At 42.6% G+C, this 19,343-nt stretch overlaps 1 protein-coding gene across 1 annotated transcript in view; it reads left to right on the top strand.

The window, feature by feature from the left end:
* Nucleotides 1-16,680: 16,680 nt before the first annotated feature.
* Nucleotides 16,681-19,343, top strand: part of LOC139158376 (NKG2-D type II integral membrane protein-like) — a 21,598-nt gene continuing 18,935 nt past the window's right edge. The window contains exon 1 of the mRNA XM_070735679.1: nt 16,681-16,766. The gene's annotated coding sequence lies outside the window, so the exon portion shown is untranslated. The remainder of the gene's footprint in view (nt 16,767-19,343) is intronic.

Genomic DNA, 19,343 nt, shown 5'->3' with positions numbered 1-19,343 from the left:
ATTTATTTTGACTTTTGCAAAGCCTTCGACTCAGTGGTCCACGACAAACTCCTCCTAAAACTCAAATCCTATGGCATCTCAGGATTCCTCCACAGCTGAATTGCTGCATTCTTGTCAAACAGGCAACAAGTTGTCAAAATTGGAAGCGCCATTTCCATCCCCGTCCCTGTCAAAAGTGGTGTTCCCCATGGCAGTGTGCTAGGTCCTACTCTCTTCATTCTCTACATCAATGACCTCTGCGAACACACCACAAGCAACTGTGTTCTTTTTGCCGACGATGTAAAACTTTTCAACACCACGGACAACACATCTACTCTCCAAAAAGATCTCGACTTTGTCTCAGATTTCAAATATCAACCAACAAATGCTCTACCCTCCACATTGGCAAAAACAATCCGAGCCTCATATATAAATTGAATAAAAATCTCACACCCATGCCCCACTCAGTAAAAGACCTTGGAATACTAATATCAAATGACCTAAGTGCTAAAGCCCACTGCAACAATATCGCCAAAAAGGCTTCTAGAGTTGTTAACCTGATCCTACACAGCTTCTGCTCCGGCAATCTCACACTACTCACCAGAGCCTACAAAACTTTTTCCAGACCCATACTTGAATACAGCTCATCTGTCTGGAACCCATACCACATCTCGGACATCAACACCCTCGAAAATGTCCAAAAATACTTCACCAGAAGAACCCTTCACTCCTCCACTCGAAACAGAATATCCTACGAAAATAGACTAACAATACTGGGTCTATAAAGCTTAGAACTACGACGCCTAAAACACGATCTAAGTCTTGCCCACAAGATCATATTTATTTATTTATTTTATTCATTTATTAGATTTGTATGCCGCCCCTCTCCGTAGACTGCTGCAACGTCCTGCCTGTCAATGACTACTTCAGCTTCAACCACAACAACACAAGAGCATGCAACAGATTCAAACTTAATGTTAACCGCTCCAAACTTGACTGTAAAAAATATGACTTTAACAATCAAGTTCTCGAAGCGTGGAACTCATTACCGGACTCAGTAGTGTCAACCTCTAATCCCCAACATTTTCCCCTTAGACTATCCATGATTGACCTCTCCAGGTTCCTAAGAGGTCAGTAAGGGATGTACATAAGTGCACCAGTGTGCCTTTCGCCCCCTGAACAATTGTCTCTCCTTTATCTCATAAATTTTTTCTTCCTTTCATATATCTTCTCTATTTTTATATCTTTTCTTCTATCCTTTTCTTTATATATATTAATACATGTCTATTCTCTTCAATCTGTATTGTGTATTGGACAAATAAAAAAATAAAAAAATATTAGAATGCGCAGAAATGAATAGACTAACATTGACAATTAAAGGAACAGAATAATCAGAGTATTATAAGATATGGTAGGTTTTTTATCATTGGATAGAGAATGAATATAGATTAAAGGGGAGATTAAATTAAATAAAACAAAAAGGTAAATGTTTCGATAGAAGATAAGTTAAATTGAACAATAAAAACAGAGCTGTATAATTAGTAAGAAAATGGTGATAAATGTAAAAATGTTGACACAAAACTTTTTACACACTGTATCCAGATGATGTAATGTGTGTTGGGGTGTGTGTGGAAATGAAAACTTTATAACAATTTAAAAAATAGGTTTGGAGTGAATATAGAGAGCACGTGGAAGAAGCACTGCTTTGCCTTTCAGTTTTTACCAGCAATCTCACCCTGTTTTGCAACAAGAGGCCAACATTGACTGCAGGGACATTGGAAAAGAGAAAGAGGGAGTGGAGATTGAGGGGAGAAGGGAGGAGAAGCTGAGCCCAGAAGGTAGAAATTTGAAGTTGTAGGCACTTTTGCTTATGGTAGTAATAAGAGGGAAACAGGAAAAATAAGATGACTGCGGGGATGGAAAATAGTCTCAAATGATAAGCAGGAAAGCCAAATGTGTTTTGAAGAGGAGAGAGAGGAAAGCTCTCAAGAACTGCAAATGGGATTCAGAAAGAAAGAAAGAAAGAAAGAAAGAAAGAAAGAAAGAAAGAAAGAAAGCAGTGCAACCTGACATATAATCAACCTTCAACTCTAAGCTAAAAGTATTCTCTTACATTGGTTTGAACATTGAATTGGTACACCCACATCACACCAACACCCCACAAGCTGCACTGGCTCCCAGTTGGTCTCTGGATGCAATTTAAGGTGTTGGTTATCACCTATAAAGCCCTACATGGCTTAGAGCCAAACTACTTACAAGACTGTCTTCTGCCGCATATCTCCCAGTGTCCAATTAGACCCCCAGGGTTGCCCTTCTCCGGATCCCATTGACTAGACAGTGTCAGCTGGCGGGGCCATGTGGGAGTGCCTTCTTGGTGGCAGCTCCAGCTCTCCGGAACCAACTGCCCCCGGAGATCCTCACTGCCCCCACCCTCCTAGCCTTCCGGAAAGCCATTAAGACCTGGCTTTGCCAGCAGGCCTGGAGCCGCTGAGCAATTCCATGTAGCTCCATCCAAGAAAAAATGAATGGTTTTACCTTTTGATTGTTTTTAAATTGTTGTAGGCAGCCCAGAACCCGGAAGGAATTGGGTGGCTTAGAAATCTAATAAGTAAATAAATAAACATTGGTATCAGGGCACAAAATATAAACTTGGAGACACAACCAGGTAGACCAGGGGTGTCAAACCCAGGCCACTTTAAGACTTGTGGACTTCAACCCCCAGAATTTCTCATCCAGCTTTGCTGAGGTGAGGTGTTGAGCTTTGCTGGCTGAGGAATTCTGGGAGTTGAAGTCCACAAGTCTTAAAGTGGCCCGGGCTTGAGACCCCTGATGTAGACAATCCTCACTCTGTTAAGGACCTTGGAGTACTGTACTCATATCTAATGACCTAAGTGCCAGAGCCCATTGTAACAGCATTGCCAAAAAGGCACTAAGAGTTATTAACTTAATCTTGCGTAGCTTCTTCTCTGGCAATAGTAAACGGCTAACAAGGGCAAACAAAACATTTGCCAGACCAATCCTCCAAATACGCAACCTTAAACCTCTATCAATTGGGCCTGATGGTCTATGTGCATACTTCCTAAAAAAGCTGTCTACAGCCCTAGCACGCCCAGTTCCTGCAACTTCCTCTCCTCTCCTCTCCTCTCCTCTCCTCTCCTCTCCTCTCCTCTCCTCTCCTCTCCTCTCCTCTCCTCTCCTCTCCTCTCCTCTCCTCTCCTCTCCTCTCCTCTCCTCTCCACTCCTCTCCTCTCCTCCCCTCCCCTCCCCTCCCCTCCCCTCCCCTCCCCTCCTCTCTTCTCTTCTCTTCTCTTCTCTGGAAGACTATTCAGCTCTGCAAAGAAGGCTAAGTAAGCCCAGGCCAAAATATTAATTCAGTCTATTCCCTTCTTTCTCAGTGAAAAGCTCAGAGGAAGGGAAGAAATAAAACAGACTGGAGGAGTGGTAGAAAATAGCTTCTGGGAAGATGCAGAGAAAGTTAAAGAGTTTCAAGAGACAAGGGGGAAAGAAAGAACAGGAGTATTGGGCACTTTGGTATAACGTTTATAGTAAAAATTATCTCAATTTTCAAAAGCTATGTTTCTGCCCCTTGCCCTTTTTCATCAAAGCCTAGGCGTGCCTTGTTTGCACCTGGCTGAGTGAAAGACCCTCTGATATGATCAAAATTCAGATGCCAGGCAACTGACTCATATTTATGACAGTCACGTGATCTCCTTTTGTGACCCTCTCACGCACAAAATCAATGAGGAAACCACATTCACTTACCAACCGTGTTATAACTTAACCAATACATTGATTAAATTAACAAATGCAGCTAGAAAAGTGGTAAAAGGAGAGTAGACTCATTTGACAAATTTCTCATTTAGCAAAATAAATTTGGGGCTCAATTATGGTCCTACCCAAGGACTATACCTGTGCTACAAATCAGTGTATCTCAACCGTGGTAACTTTAAGAGCTGAGGACTTCAACATGGCTGGCTGGGGAATTCTGGGAGTTGAAGTCCAGAAGTCTTAAAGCTGCCATGTTGAGAGAACACTGCTATAAATCATTCCATTGAAAGGGTCTCCCTCTGCGCACTTGATTATTTTTTAAAAAGTGCATCCCAAAGTAAAACCACCAGGTCTGTGTGAGCAATCTCGCAGCCAGAGGGGAAAAATCTTTTCAACCTCCGAAGTGCGTTGGGCATTTCCTCTCGTGGCTAATGGCTTTTGTCCTATGTTGGATTTTGGGTAAGGAGCTGCTTTTAATCCTACCATTCTGCCTTGGTTAGTTGTCTGCAAGGAGTTTCCAAATATCCTGTCTTGAATTTTATTTCTGCCTGCAGTATTTGCTTTGCTTATGAACAGAGCTATCTAGACAGTTTTGTCTTCCTCTTTCAATATGTTTTTTTATCTCTTAAGTGCTGGCATCTGCTGTAGGCTATTAAGAAAGACTTGGGGGCTGCCTCTAAAAACACATTTCTCCCTTTCCCATTTAGGGAAATATAACATTATGCCCTTTAAAAAAATTCCCCTAAAATATTTCATTCTTCTGGGGTGGGAAGCTTCCCACATCAGTGTTTTTCCAACCTTGGCAACTTTAACACCCGTGGACTTAAACTGTCAGCATGGCTGGCTGGGGAATGCTGGGACCATAGGACCATTGAAAGGGTCTCTCTCTGTGCGCTTGATTATTTTACCAAAGTAAAACCACCAGGTCTGTATGAGCAATCTCGCAGCCTGAGGGGAAAAATCTTTTCAGCTTCCTAATGGTGTTGGTCCATAGGTCTTAACGTTGAGAAACATTGGTTTATAGTGCAGATCCTTTGAAGCTTCCTCCCTTTACCCGCTTAGTTAAAAAAAAAGTTGAAAGAAAGGCGGAAGTCGAAGCCGCCGCCTGTTGGTATTTTATCCTGGCGCTGTGGCGAGCGGTGAAGGAAGCTGAGTGGGAACTCTGCAGGTATTTGGGGCTTTGGGGGTAGTGGGGGGACTGCTTTGCGCCCTTGGGGTCTCCCAGCGTTGGGAGCTTCCCGGAGGGCAGGTGATCTGGCCCCGTTGAGCAAACCTTTTCGGTGTTTGGGGCCGGGATGTGGGGGGTGGTGGAGCGGGAATGCTGAATCCGAGGATGGCTGCTTGGCGCTCCGCCTTTGCACAACTTCTGAAAAAGTGGACTTTTTATTTCGGAAACAATACTTTCTAATAAGCCATTCAGACGAAAGCGTTTCTTTCTGGGACCTAACGGGATTTCAGCGGATAACATTGCGGGTCGTACGTTAGTTCTTTAAAAAATTGATTTTACATGATTTTCCATCCATTCCGGAGAAGATAAACAGTGAATAGCGGGGATAGTCGATTTTTTTTTAAAACGAGGTTTTGGTGTATAAGAGAAAAAATGACATAAAATTTATATGGCTATAGGAACGGTGAGAAGACTAATAGTAATATTAACTACTTTAGTTACTATTAATAGTAACTGTATGCTACTGCTGGAAAAACCACACCCTTAACTATGCAGTGTCTAATTTGTCATAGCTTTCCTCCCTTCCAGCAGATGTGGTTGGTAAATCCACAGTAACTGAATTTAAACATGCCTGGGATAAACATATATCCATCCTAAGATAAAATACAGGAATAGTATAAGGGCAGAGTAGATGGACCATGAGGTCTTTTTCTGCCATGAATCTTCTGTGTTTCTATGTTTCTATGATCTTACTTATTTAATATTGAGCTTCAAGACAATGTTTGCATTCTCTCCTTTCACCCTAATCAAAAGACTATAAAATTCTGTTTCTCTCTTCCCTTCTCTTCCCTTCCCTTCCCTTCCCTTCTCTTCCCTTCTCTTCTCTTCTCTGGAAGACTATTCAGCTCTGCAAAGAAGGCTAAGTAAGCCCAGGTCAAAATATTAATTCAGTCTATTCCCTTCTTTCTCAGTGAAAAGCTCAGAGGAAGGGAAGAGATAACAACCGACTGGAGGGGTGGTAGAAAAATAGCTTCTGGGAAGAAGCAGAGAAAGTTAAAGAGTTTCAAGAGACAAGGGGGAAAGAAAAAACAGGAATATTGGGCACTTTGGTATAACGTTTATAGTAACAATGATCTCAATTTTCAAAAGCTATGTTTCTGCCCCTTGCCCTTTTTCATCAAAGCCTAGGCGTGCCTTGTTTGCACCTGGCTGAGTAAAAGACCATCAAGCACGTAAAGATAGGCAGATTCAAAGGAATTATTTATACAGGTAATCCTCCACTTGCAACAGTTCATTTAGTGACCATTCAAAGTTACAACGGCACTGCCAAAGATGACAAATGACCGTTTTTTCACATAGGACCATTGTAGCAGCTCTGAGGTGATATGATCAAACTTCAGATGCCAGGCAACTTACTCATATTTATGATGGGTCACATGATCTCCTTTTGTGACCTTCTGACACAAAATCAACGAGGAATCTATTCACTTACCAACCATGTTATAACTTAACCAATACATTGATTCAATTAACAAATGCGGCAAGAAAGGTGGTAAAATGAGAGAAGACTCATTTGACAAATTTCTCATTTAGCAAAATAAATTTGGGGCTCAATTATGGTCCTACCCAAGGACTATACCCGTGCTACAAATCAGTGTATCTCAACCTTGGTAACTTTAAGGGCTGAGGACTTCAACATGGCTGGCTGGGGAATTCTGGGAGTTGAAGTCCAGAAGTCTACTACTGTAAAGCTCTCTACATGGGGCTACCTTTGAAAAGTGTTCGGAAACTTCAGATCGTGCAGAATGCAGCTGCGAGAGCAATCATGGGCTTCCCAAGGCATGCCCATGTTACACCAACACTCCGCAGTCTGCATTGGTTGCTGATCAGTTTCCGGTCACAATTCAAAGTGTTGGTTATGACCTATAAAGCCCTTCATGGCATCGGACCAGAATACCTCCGGGACCACCTTCTGCCGGTTAGGTCCCACACAGTTGGCCTTCTCCGGGTCCCGTCGACTAAACAATGTCGTTTGGCGGGACCCAGGAGAAGAGCCTTCTCTGTGGTGGCCCCAACCCTTTGGAACCAGCTCCCCCCGGAGATTAGAACTGCCCCCACCCTCCTTGCCTTCCATAAAGCTCTTAAGACCCATCTCTGGCGTCAGGCATGGGGGAACTGAGACATCTCCCCCGGGCCTATACATGGTATGTTTGCTTTTAATAATGGGGTTTTTAGCGTTTTTTAAAATTATTAGATTTGTTCTTACATTGTTCTTGTTATTGTTGTGAGCCGCCCCGAGTCTACGGAGAGGGGCGGCATACAAATCAAACAAACAAACAAACAAACAAACAAATAAATAAGTCTTAAAGCTGCCAAGGTTGAGAGAACACTGCTTTAAATCATTCCATTGATCATTTTTAAAAAGTGCATCCCAAAGTAAAACCACCAGGTCTGTGTGAGCAATCTTACAGCCTATGGTGAAATATTTTTTTCCAGCTTCCTAATGGTGCTGGGCATTTCCTTTTGTGGCTAATGGCTTTTGTCCTGTGTTGGATTTTGGGTGAAGAGCTTCTTTTAATCCTACCATTCTGCCTTGGTTAGTTGTCTGCAAGGAGTTTCCAAATATCCTGTCTTGAATGTATTTCTGCCTGCAGTATTTGCTTTGCTTATGAACAGAGCTATCTAGACAGTTGTCTTCCTCTTTCAATAAGCTCTTTATCTCTTAAGTGCTGGCATTTGCGGTATGCTGTTAAGAGAGACTTGGGAGCTACCTGTAAAAACACATTTCCCATTTCGGGAAATATAATATTATGCCCTTTTAAAAAAATATCTAAAATATTTCATTCTTCTGAGGTGGGAGCTTCCCACAGCAGTGTTTCTCAACCTTGGCAACTTTAAAACCTGTGGACTTAAAATTCTCAGCATGATTGTCTGGGGAATTTTGGGACTTAGATTCCATAGGTCAGTTGTCAAGGTGGAAAAACTCTGATTTATGATGCAATTATTTTCTTTGAGGTCGCCTCCCTTTACCCGCTTATTTTAAAAAAATACAGTCAAAGTTAATCGTAGCACCTAAAAAAGGAGGGGGGGGAGTGTGTGTGTCAGAGATGCTTAAAATTGCGACATCTCTCCACACCGTCAGCCAGTTTTGACCGGTCCGTTCATTTTTGCTTTTCTGAAAGAAGCGGTGGAAGCTAAAGCGCCTGCGCGTTAATTTATTCACCCGCCAGCTTGGGCAGCGCGAAGTTAAACCTGGGCAGCTGAGTGGGAACTCTGCAGGTATTTAGGGCTTTGGGGGTAGTGGGGGGACTGCTTTGCGCCCTTGGGGTCTCCCGGCGTTGGGAGTTTCCCGTAGGGCAGGTGATTTGGCCCCGTTGAGCAAACTTTCTCGGTGTTTGGGGCCGGGAAGCGGGTGTGTGTGTATGAATCCGAGGATGGCTGCTTTGGCCGCACCTTTGCAACTTCGGGAAAAGCGGAGTTCTTTTTTTCGGAAACAATACTTTTTGCGCGCACTTTGTCATAAGCCATTCAGACTAAAGCGTTTCTGTCTTGGGTCTTAGTGGGATTTCAACGGATGACATTGTAGATCGTATTTGTTTTTTTAAAAAAACTGATTTTTGCATCACGTTTCGCACGTCCATCCAAGATGAGTGGCATATTTCTTTAGGGATGCAGGAGATTAAAATAAATAGAGAGCGGAGAAAGTCGATGACATAATGTTTTTTTAAAAAACGAGTTTTTGGTGTACTAGAGAAAAATGACATAAAATTTACGATCTCGTGCCTTTCAGCGAGGGGTGGGGGGCGGGTTAGATCTATAGGGATCTATCCATTATAGACCCCCCTGAAATTATTGACTTGGGAAAGGAACCTGTGCTTAATTTATTAATTTTTATTAATTGATTGATTAATCAATTCAAATAATCAATTCAAATAATCCAATTACTGATCAATTAATTAATCGGTAATTAACGATTAATTAATTAATTAATTAATTAATGGTTAATTAATTAATTCAAATAATTTCTTCTAAGTCATTCTAGAGACCCGTTTCTCTTGCGGGTAACAATATAGATTTTTAGTTTGGATTTTTCTGGCCTTGTGAGCCTGCCTCAAACCCAGCTGCTGAAATTGCAGTGATGTCAGAGAAGTCTTACACATCAGAAGCCTGGCTCAGGTTGTTGCTGCTAGCAGAGTTCAGAGGCATAGTTCCTTTTTTTGGTTTATCGCCTTGTTGAAGTTGCAAAAAAAAAAAAGACTTAACAAAAAAACCCCACAACAGCCTGTTCCTAAGCAGAACGCTGTTACTCAGATTATGCTTATATGCCTATATATGCCAGGCGTCTGTAATATGGTAAATGATTTAGCTTTACTAGATAAATGATCAAAGCAATGGAAACTGCAGTTTAATGTTTCTAAATGTAAAATAATGCACTTGGGGAAAAGGAATCCTCAATCTGAGTATTGCATTGGCAGTTCTGTGTTAGCAAAAATTTCGGAAAAAAAGGATTTAGGGGTAGTGATTTCTGACAGTCTCAAAATGGGTGAACAGTGCAGTCAGGCGGTAGGGAAAGCAAGTAGGATGCTTGGCTGCATAGCTAGAAGTATAACAAGCAGGAAGAGGAGATTATGATCCCGCTATATAGAGTGCTGGTGAGACCACATTTGGAATACTGTGTTCAGTTCTAGAGACCTCACCTACAAAAAGATATTTACAAAATTGAACGGGTCCAAAGGGGGGCTACAAGAACGGTGGAAGGTCTTAAGCATAAAACGTATCAGGAAAGACTTAATGAACTCAATTTGTATAATCTGGAGGACAGAAGGAAAAGGGGGGACATGATCAAAACATTTAAATATGTTAAAGGGTTAAATAAGGTCCAGGAGGGAAGTGTTTTTAATAGGAAAGTGAACACAAGAACAAGGGGACACAATCTGAAGTTAGTTGGGGGAAAGATCAAAAGCAACGTGAGGAAATATTATTTTACTGAAAGAGTAGTGGATCCTTGGAACAAACTTCCAGCAGACGTGGTGGATAAATCCACAGCAACTGAATTTAAACACGCCTGGGATAAACATATATCCATTGTAAGATAAATTACAGAAAATAGTATAAGGGCAGACTAGATGGACCATGAGGTCTTTTTCTGCCATCAGACTTCTATGTTTCTATGTTTCTATTATACATCTTTATGGGATTGCCACAAAGAAGGCTGGGGGTTTAACCTATTCCCCAAAGGACCTGAAGACCAGAGAAGAAAAAATGAATGGAAATTAATCAAGGACAGTAGCAATCTAGAACTAAGGAGAATTTTCCCGACAGAACAATTAATTAGTGGAACAAGTTGCCTTCAGAAGTTGTGAATTCTCCAATACTGGGAGGCTTTTTTAAAAAAAGATTGGACAACCATTTTTCTGACATGATATAGGGCAGTTTTGGTGAAACTTCCGGCGTGTGTGCCATAGGTTTGCCATTAAACATATAGGATTTTCCTATCTGAACAGGAGGTTGGACTAAGACAGGGGTAGGCAAAGTTGGCTCTTCTATGACTTGTGGCCTTCCACTCCCAGAATTCCTTAGCCAATCATACTAGCTCAGGAATTCTGGGAGTTGAAGTCCACATGTCATAGAAGGGCCAACTCTGCCTATCTCTGGACTAGGAGACCGCTAAGGTACCTTCCAACTCTGTCATTCAGTTAGCTATTTCCCTGAAGTGAAATCCTTCGGAAATTGAGATTCAGTATTACCGTCCTTCTCTGTGGCGGCCCCGACCCTCTGGAATCAACTCCCCCCAGAGATTAGAATTGCCCCCACCCTCCTTGCCTTTCGTAAGCTCCTTAAAACCCGCCTCTGTCATCAGGCATGGGGGAATTGAGACATTCTTTCCCCCAAGCCTTTATAATTTATGCATGGTATGTTTGTTATATGGATGTTTAGTTTTATAATAACGGTATTTTAGTTGTTTTTAGTATTGGATTTGCATGATGTTTTTTATTACTGTTGTTAGCCGCCCCGAGTCTACGGAGAGGGGCGGCATACAAATAAATAAATAAATAAACAAACAAACAAACAAACAAACAAACAAACAAACAAACAAACAAACAAACAAACAAACAAACAAACAAATTTCGTTCAGAGAAAAACCTTATTCCTGTACAATATATTTGTCCACAAGGGTGCCTGGAATCCTGGAAATACATCGCATTAAAACAGGGTTAGAGAATATTTTCTGGAGAGTTGTAGCGTTCTAAATGCAGGTGGGCTTCTGAGTGTCCAAACATTCATCACACAACCATGCGGATGCGGTGGGTACGACGCCCGCAATTATAAATGAAAGTGTCATAACCCAAGGATGACCTGTGTGCTCTCCTCATACAGTCCCATGGATTCTTTGCTTATTCCTACCAGAAATGCCTCACCTTCTTGCCAGGATAGATGCCCAGGAATACTTCACAGTGTGATGGCTTGGCGTATGAATAAATACATGCTTGAATTATTAGATTTGTAATGTATCGTATTACTGTTATGCTGTGAGCCACCCCGAGTCTTCAGAGAGGGGCGGCATACAAACCCCGAGTCTTCAGAGAGGGGCGGCATACATACTAACTATGCTTATTAATAAATATTTCATTTATTTATTTATTTTGTCCAATACACAATAATACACAATGAGGGTTATAGAGGATATAATCAGGTAGAATGTATTAAAGGGGGAATAGAGGAGAAAATAAAGGAGTAAAATATAACTATGAGTATATCTTCTGCTTCACGAATCCCAGCGACCAGTTAGGTCCCACAGAGTGGGCCTTCCCTGAGTCCCATCAACTAAACAATGTCGTTTGGCGGGACCCAGGAGAAGAGCCTTCTCTGTGGCAGCCCTGGCCCTCTGGAACCAACTCCCCCCAGAGATTAGAATTGCCCCCACCCTCCTCGCCTTTCGTAAGCTCCTTAAAACCCACCTCTGCTGTCAGGCATGGGAGAACTGAGATATTCTTCCCCTCTAGGCCTTTACAATTTATGCATGGTATGTTTGTATGTATGTTTGGTTTTTATAATAAGGGTTTGTTTTAGTATTGGATTGTAATGTGCTGTTTTTATCACTGTTAGCCGCCCCGAGTCCACGGAGAGGGGCGGCATACAAATCCAATAAATAATAATAATAATAATAATAATAATAATAATAATAAAAGATATAGCTATAGAAGAGAAGATATAGGAGATATAAGAGAGACAATAGGACAGGGGACGGTAGGCACTCTGGTGCACTTATGTACGCCCCTTACTGACCTCTCAGGAACTTGGTGAGGTCAACCGTGGATAGTCTAAGGGTAAAGTGTTGGGGGTTAGGGGATGATACTACACTTCGACAACTCGATTACTAAAGTCGTATTTTTTACAGTCAAGTTTGGAGCGGTTAGTATTAACCTTGAATCTGTTGTGTGTTCTTGTGTTGTTGTGGTTGAAGCTGAAGTAGTCGCCGACAGGCAGGACGTTGCAGCATATGATGCTGTAAAAGTTGATTCCCTTTAAAATAAGACATGTCCTGATATTAAGCCCAATAGGGCTTTTTGGGGCATGGGGTAAAATAAGCCCCTCCAACTACTTTCTGGGAAAAGGGGGAGAAAGAATGGCCTTACAAAGGCACCTTGTTTGCCTGCCACTCTTGCTCAACCTGCCACGCCTTGCTGGTAAGACTGGTGACTCTCTCTCTCTCTCTTTGTCGGTGCCTGTGTGCACCCAGCGCTTGTCCTCTCCCCTGGCCGGAAGCCACTCTTTAGAGAGAGGGATGGGAGGGAGGGAGGGAGGGAGGGAGGGAGACAGTTATGAATTTTTTTTAATAGATGAGAAAGTGAATTTATTCCATCTCTGTTTTCCTGTTTGCATTTTGTATTTCATGAAATGAATTCATTTTTTTCCTTTATAGAAATGTAGTTGCATGCTTTTTAAACAACTCTTGTCACAAACATTATTGAACAATAAACAATACAGAGAGAAACATTGACATTATTTATTATCTACTATTTTGGTACTATATTCTTACCTATATTAAAATAATCATATGACTAAAATACTGTCCTTAGAGAGGTGTAGTAAAATGAAATAATGGTTAAATTAAGTAAAATATGAAGCCACAGGCTTTCCCTGGGGCATGGGGCGAGGTATCATCAATACGCCGATGATACCCAGCTATACATCTCCACCCCATGTCCAGTCAGCGAAGCAGCGGAAGTGATGTGCCGGTGCCTGGAGGCTGTTGGGGCCTGGATGGGTGTCAACAAACTCAAACTCAATCCAGACAAGACGGAGTGGCTGTGGGTCTTGCCTCCCAAGGACAATTCCATCTGTCCGTCCATTACCCTGGGGGGAGAAACATTGACCCCCTCAGAGAGGGTTCGCAACTTGGGCGTCCTCCTCGATCCACAGCTCACATTAGAGAAACATCTTTCAGCTGTGGCGAGGGGGGCGTTCGCCCAGGTTCGCCTGGTGCATCAGTTGCGACCCTATTTGGACCGGGAGTCACTGCTCACAGTCACTCATGCCCTCATCACCTCGAGGTTCGACTACTGTAACGCTCTCTACCTGGGGCTACCTTTGAAAAGTGTTCGGAAACTTCAGATCGTGCAGAATGCAGCTGCGAGAGCAATCATGGGCTTTCCCAAATATGCCCATGTCACACCAACACTCCGCAGTCTGCATTGGTTGCCGATCAGTTTCCGGTCACAATTCAAAGTGTTGGTTATGACCTATAAAGCCCTTCATGGCGCTGGACCAGATTATCTCAGGAACCGCCTTCTGCCGCACGAATCCCAGCGACCAGTTAGGTCCCACAGAGTGGGTCTTCTCTGGGTCCCGTCAACGAAACAATGCCACTTGGCGGGACCCAGGAGAAGAGTCTTCTCTGTGGCGGCCCCGGCCCTCTGGAACCAACTCCCCCCAGAGATTAGAACTGCCCCTACCCTCCTTGCCTTTCGTAAGCTATTCAAAACCCACCTCTGCCGCCAGGCATGGGGGAATTAAGACTTCTTCTCCCCCTAGGCTGATACAACTGTATGTATGGTATGTTTGTACGTATGCTGGTTTTATATATTAAGGGGTTTTAAGTTAGTTTTTAGTATTGGATTTTTACTGTATATTGTTCATGACTGTTGTTAGCCGCCCCGAGTTTTCGGAGAGGGGCGGCATATAAATCCAATAAATGAAATGAAATGAAATGAAATAAACAGCCTACTGCAAATTCCAGTTGTTCAAGACAGCAAGGTTACTTGTAGAAAGAAACTAAAATCCTTTTACTGAAAAATAGAAATCATCTAACAAAAAAAATCTGTGTACTTAATATAGAGATTTGTTTGTAGAGAAGGATGAAAATGTAATTATGCTATATTGCACTTCATTCTAATTTATATACAAACTGACATGTTTTCTAGTCAGTATATCAATATATTTATTTTATTGGTCATACAAATATAGTATTGCATTGTAGTAATTTGTGCTGAATCATCTCGGAGCTGCCATTCAGGTGGGGATGGGGATAAGTGGCGGAATGCCGCACCTATCAGCTGGGAGTTTCTTTTCTTTCTTTCCTTTCTTCTTCCCTTCCCTTTCCTTTCTGTTCCTCTTAGCTTGTCTTTTCTTCCCTTCCTTTCTTTCTTATTCCGTTCCCTTTTCTCTTCTTTCCTCTCCTTCTTCTTCCCTTCCCTCTTGTTCCTTTCCTTCCTTTTCTTCTGTTGCTTTCCTTCTTTCCTTCCCTTTCCTCTTCTTCCTTTCCTTTCTTCTTCCCTTTCTTTTCCTCTTTCCTTTTCTCTTCTTCCCTTCCTTTCTTTCTTCCTTTCCCTTTTCTTCCCTCTCCCTTTTCTTCCCTCTCCTTCCCTTTCCTCTTCTTCCTTTCCTTCTTCTTCCTTTCCTTCTTCTTCTCCTTCCTCTCCTTCCCTTTCCTCTTCTTCCTTTCCTTCTTCTTCTCTTTCCTCTTCTTTCCGCTCCTTTCTTTTCTTTCTTCTTCCCTTCCCTTCCCTCTTGTTCCTTTCCTTCCTTTTCTTCTGTTGCTTTCCTTCTTTCCTTCTCTTCCCTTCCCTCTTCTTCCTTTCCTTTCTTCTTCCCTTCCCTTTCTTTTCCTCTTTCCTTTTCTCTTCTTCCTTTCCTTTCTTTCTTCCTTTCCCTTTTCTTCCCTCTCCTTTCCTTTCCTCTTCTTCCTTTCCTTTCCTCTTCTTCCTTTCCTTCTTCTTCTCTTTCCTCTTCTTTCCACTCCTTCCCTTTCTTCTGTTGCTTTCCTTCTTTCCTTCCCTTCCCTTCCCTCTTCTTCCTTTCCTTTCCTCTTCTTCCTTTCCTTCTTCTTCCCTTTCCTCTTCTTTCCACTCCTTCCCTTTCCTCTTCTTCCTTTCCTCTTCTTTCCACTCCTTTCTTTTCTTTCTTCTTCCCTTCCCTTCCCTCTTGTTCCTTTCCTTCCTTTTCTTCTGTTGCTTTCCTTCTTTCCTTCTCTTCCCTTCCCTCTTCTTCCTTTCCTTTCTTCTTCCCTTCCCTTTCTTTTCCTCTTTCCTTTTCTCTTCTTCCTTTCCTTTCTTTCTTCCTTTCCCTTTTCTTCCCTCTCCTTCCCTTTCCTCTTCTTCCTTCCCTTCTTCTTCCCTTTCCTCTTCTTTCCGCTCCTTTCTTTTCTTTCTTCTTCCCTTCCCTTCCCTCTTGTTCCTTTCCTTCCTTTTCTTCTGTTGCTTTCCTTCTTTCCTTCTCTTCCCTTCCCTCTTCTTCCTTTCCTTTCTTCTTCCCTTCCCTTTCTTTTCCTCTTTCCTTTTCTCTTCTTCCCTTCCTTTCTTTCTTCCTTTCCCTTTTCTTCCCTCTCCTTCCCTTTCCTCTTCTTCCTTTCCTTTCCTCTTCTTCCTTTCCTTCTTCTTCCCTTTCCTCTTCTTCCTTTCCTTCTTCTTCTCTTTCCTCTTCTTTCCACTCCTTCCCTTTCTTCTGTTGCTTTCCTTCTTTCCTTCCCTTCCCTCTTCTTCCTTTCCTTCTTCTTCCCTTTCCTCTTCTTTCCGCTCCTTTCTTTTCTTTCTTCTTCCCTTCCCTCCCCTCTTGTTCCTTTCCTTCCCTTTCTTCTGTTGCTTTCCTTCTTTCCTTCCCTTCCCTTTCCTCTTCTTCCTTTCCTTTCCTCTTCTTCCTTTCCTTTGTTCTTCCCTTCCCTTTCTTTTCCTCTTTCCTTTTCTCTTCTTCCCTTCCTTTCTTTCTTTCCCTTTTCTTCCCTCTCCTTCCCTTTCCTCTTCTTTCCACTCCTTTCTTTTCTTTCTTCTTCCCTTCCCTTCCCTCTTGTTCCTTTCCTTCCTTTTCTTCTGTTGCTTTCCTTCTTCCCTTCCCTTCCCTCTTCTTCCTTTCCTTTCTTCTTCCCTTCCCTTTCTTTTCCTCTTTCCTTTTCTCTTCTTCCCTTCCTTCCTTTCTTTCTTCCTTTCCTTCTTCTTCCCTTTCCTCTTCTTTCCACTCCTTCCCTTTCCTCTTCTTCCTTTCCTTTCCTTCTTTCTATTCCTTTCCTTCTTTCCCTTCCTTTCCTTTCTTTCCCTTCCCTTTATTCTGCCTTGCCTTGCCTTCCCTCTTCTTTCTGCTCCTTTTCTTTCCTTCCTTCCCATTCTCTCCCAAACTCCCTCCCTTCAGGTTCAGGCAGCTGGCCTGATGATGCCAGGGCGCGTTGAAGGCAAGAAGGGAGGCGGGGCGGGGGCGGAGGCAAGAAGGGAGGCGGGGCGGGGGCGGGGGCGGAGGCGGAGGCAAGGGTAGTTCGCAGCCGCTTCGGACAGGGACTCCGGCTCGCAGCTCAGCCTCCCACCAGCACCCCCGAGGCCCCCGAGGAGCCTGCAGTAGAGCTTCGCTGGGGATTCCTCGCAAGGTAACTGGAAGGCTGGTTGAGGCGGTGCAGAGCTGGAGATCTTCGGCTCTAGGGGAGGGGGGGAGCGGGGGAGCGGAGAGTGGCGTCTTTCGGAGGAGTGGGATTCTCGAAGGAAGGACTCTGCCGCCTGCTTATCAGTTAAGCGGTTCAGGCTAAACGTTTCTGGATTTGAATGGGATCGTATCTCTGAAACGGGCCATACATCACTGATTGGAAAAGTAGCCTCTCCAACCAAGAAGCAGCCTTGGCATAGCTGTTCCTTTAGCTTTCAGGAGACAAAACCGCGAATAGTGGGGAGAGTCGGCGAGTCACAAAAGTGAATGATAAAACGTACAGAAATATTAGGCCCCTGTAGAAAAATTACACGGTGGATTGTGAATCGGTGCCTGCTCCTCCCCCCCCCCCCCGCTGAAATTAACCCTCTATTTCCACCCATGCGATTCTATATTCCGCCTCCATAGAAGTGGCGGCGCTTACCATATTAGGACTTTTCCGGTTAAGTGAAAAAATACGCAAAGAATATGCTCTCAGTGTACATACAAGAAAAGATACATTTGGCAGGAATCATAAGGCAACAAACTTAATGATTGTCATAAGCTACAAATAAACAATCAGGAAACAATATTAATATAAATTGTAAGGATACAAGTGTATCAAGTTTGGCAAGAAAAAATAATGAACAGGGGTCCCCAACTTTTTGGACCTAAGGAACCACCAAATTCATAATTTTAAGTCCCACAGACCACTAATATGATTTTTTTTAAAAAAAGATAAATACATTTGTAAAATAATGATGAGAATACAAATTACAGTGTTCCCTCGATTTTCAGGGGTTTGAACTTCGCGAAAATCTATACTGTGGTTTTTCAAAAATATTAATTAAAAAATACTTTGTGGTTTTTCCCCTATACCACCAGATGACGTCATATGTCATCGCCAAACTTTCGTCCACCTTTAATAAATATTTTTTTAATAAACTTTAATAAATAAACATGGTGAGTAATAATCTAAATGGTTGCTTAGGGAATGGGAAATTGTAATTTAGGGGTTTAAAGTGTTACAGGAAGGTTTGTGATACTGTGTACATAGCCAAAAATAGTGTATTTACTTCCACATCTCTACTTTGCGGAAATTTCGCGGGCGGTCTCGGAAAGCAGCCCCCGCGAAAATTGAGGGAACATTTGTACATTTGTAAAATAATGATTAGAAAACTTCCAATCTATTAATGTGTTCTATTAAACCTGTTTAATATAACAAAATTATAAATGCTTATTTAATCATAACATAATTGTTAATGTTTAGTTAATCATAACAAAATCTAAAGGTTGTTTTGTAACCCAATTATTAAAGTTAGTGTAATTATTACAAAATAATTAAAGCTTATTTGAGTGTGGCTTGCTGATATTGTTGGGAAAGTCAGCCCCATATTCCAGAGCTGTAGTCCCCTCCCTCCCCTCTCCTCCTTTCCCTTCCCGTCCCTTCCCCCTTTCCTCTTTCATTTTCTTTCCTCTTCTTCCTTTCCTTTCTTCTTCTTTCTGGTCCTTTCCTTCTTTCCTTCCCTTTCCTTCCCTTTATTCTTCTTCATTTCCTTCTTCCTTCTGTTCCTTTCTTTCTTCCTTCCCTTCCCTCTTCTTTCTGTTCCTTTTCTTTCCTTCCTTTCCATTCTCTCCCAACCTTCCTCCCTCCGGGTTCAGGTTCGCCATCACTGGTATAGGTTTTCCTACCTCAATAGAGAGTTGGACTAGAAGACCCCCAAGGTCCCTTCCAACTCTGTTATTCTGTTATGGATGGTTTAGCTCATAACTTCAATGAGCTGCGCAAACCCCTTCACCCAAAGCAGTGATGCATGAAGGGGTCTTAGCTTTACAAGACTGCCAACTCAAATTCTCCATTCATTTCCCTTGAAAAGTGTTCAGAGATTTCAGTTTGTCCAGAACGCAGCTGTGTGAACTGTTGTAGATGTACCTAGGTATACCCACATCAACACTCTGTGCACTGCACTGGCTTCTGATTGGTCTCTGGTCACAATTCAAGGTGTTAGGCCTATAAAGCCCTATATGGCTTAGGACCAGGCTACTTACGGGACCGTCTCCTGCTGTGTACCTCCCTGGGACCGATTAGAGCCCACAGGGTTGCCCTTTTCTGGGTCCCGTCAACTAAACAATGCCTGTTGGTGGGCCCATGGGGGAGAGCCTTCTCTGTGGTGGCCCCGGCTCTCTGGAACCAAGTACCCCTCAAGATCTGCCTGGCCCCCACCCTACTGGATTTCTAAAAGGCCTTGAAAACCTGGCTTTGCCAGCAGGCCTGGGCCCCATGATAATAGTAACTTCTCTATCCGGCTGAGACACAAATTGATTGGGATGTGTGGTGTATGAATGAAAGTGATTATATTGTATCATTTTTATTGTTATGAAATGTTTTTAACTATTATGAAATGTTTATTATTATGATATGTTTTAACCTGCTTACATTGTTTTATAATCATTGCTGTAAGCCGCCCAAGGGAGTGGGCGTAATATAAATTCAGTTGATTAAATTAAATTAAATTAAATTTCAGCTCTTTTGACAGAAAGTAGC

The sequence above is a fragment of the Erythrolamprus reginae genome, chromosome 2 (assembly GCF_031021105.1).
Source record: "Erythrolamprus reginae isolate rEryReg1 chromosome 2, rEryReg1.hap1, whole genome shotgun sequence".
Taxonomy (NCBI): Eukaryota; Metazoa; Chordata; class Lepidosauria; order Squamata; family Dipsadidae; genus Erythrolamprus; species Erythrolamprus reginae.
This window is presented reverse-complemented; position numbering and strand designations above follow the sequence as displayed.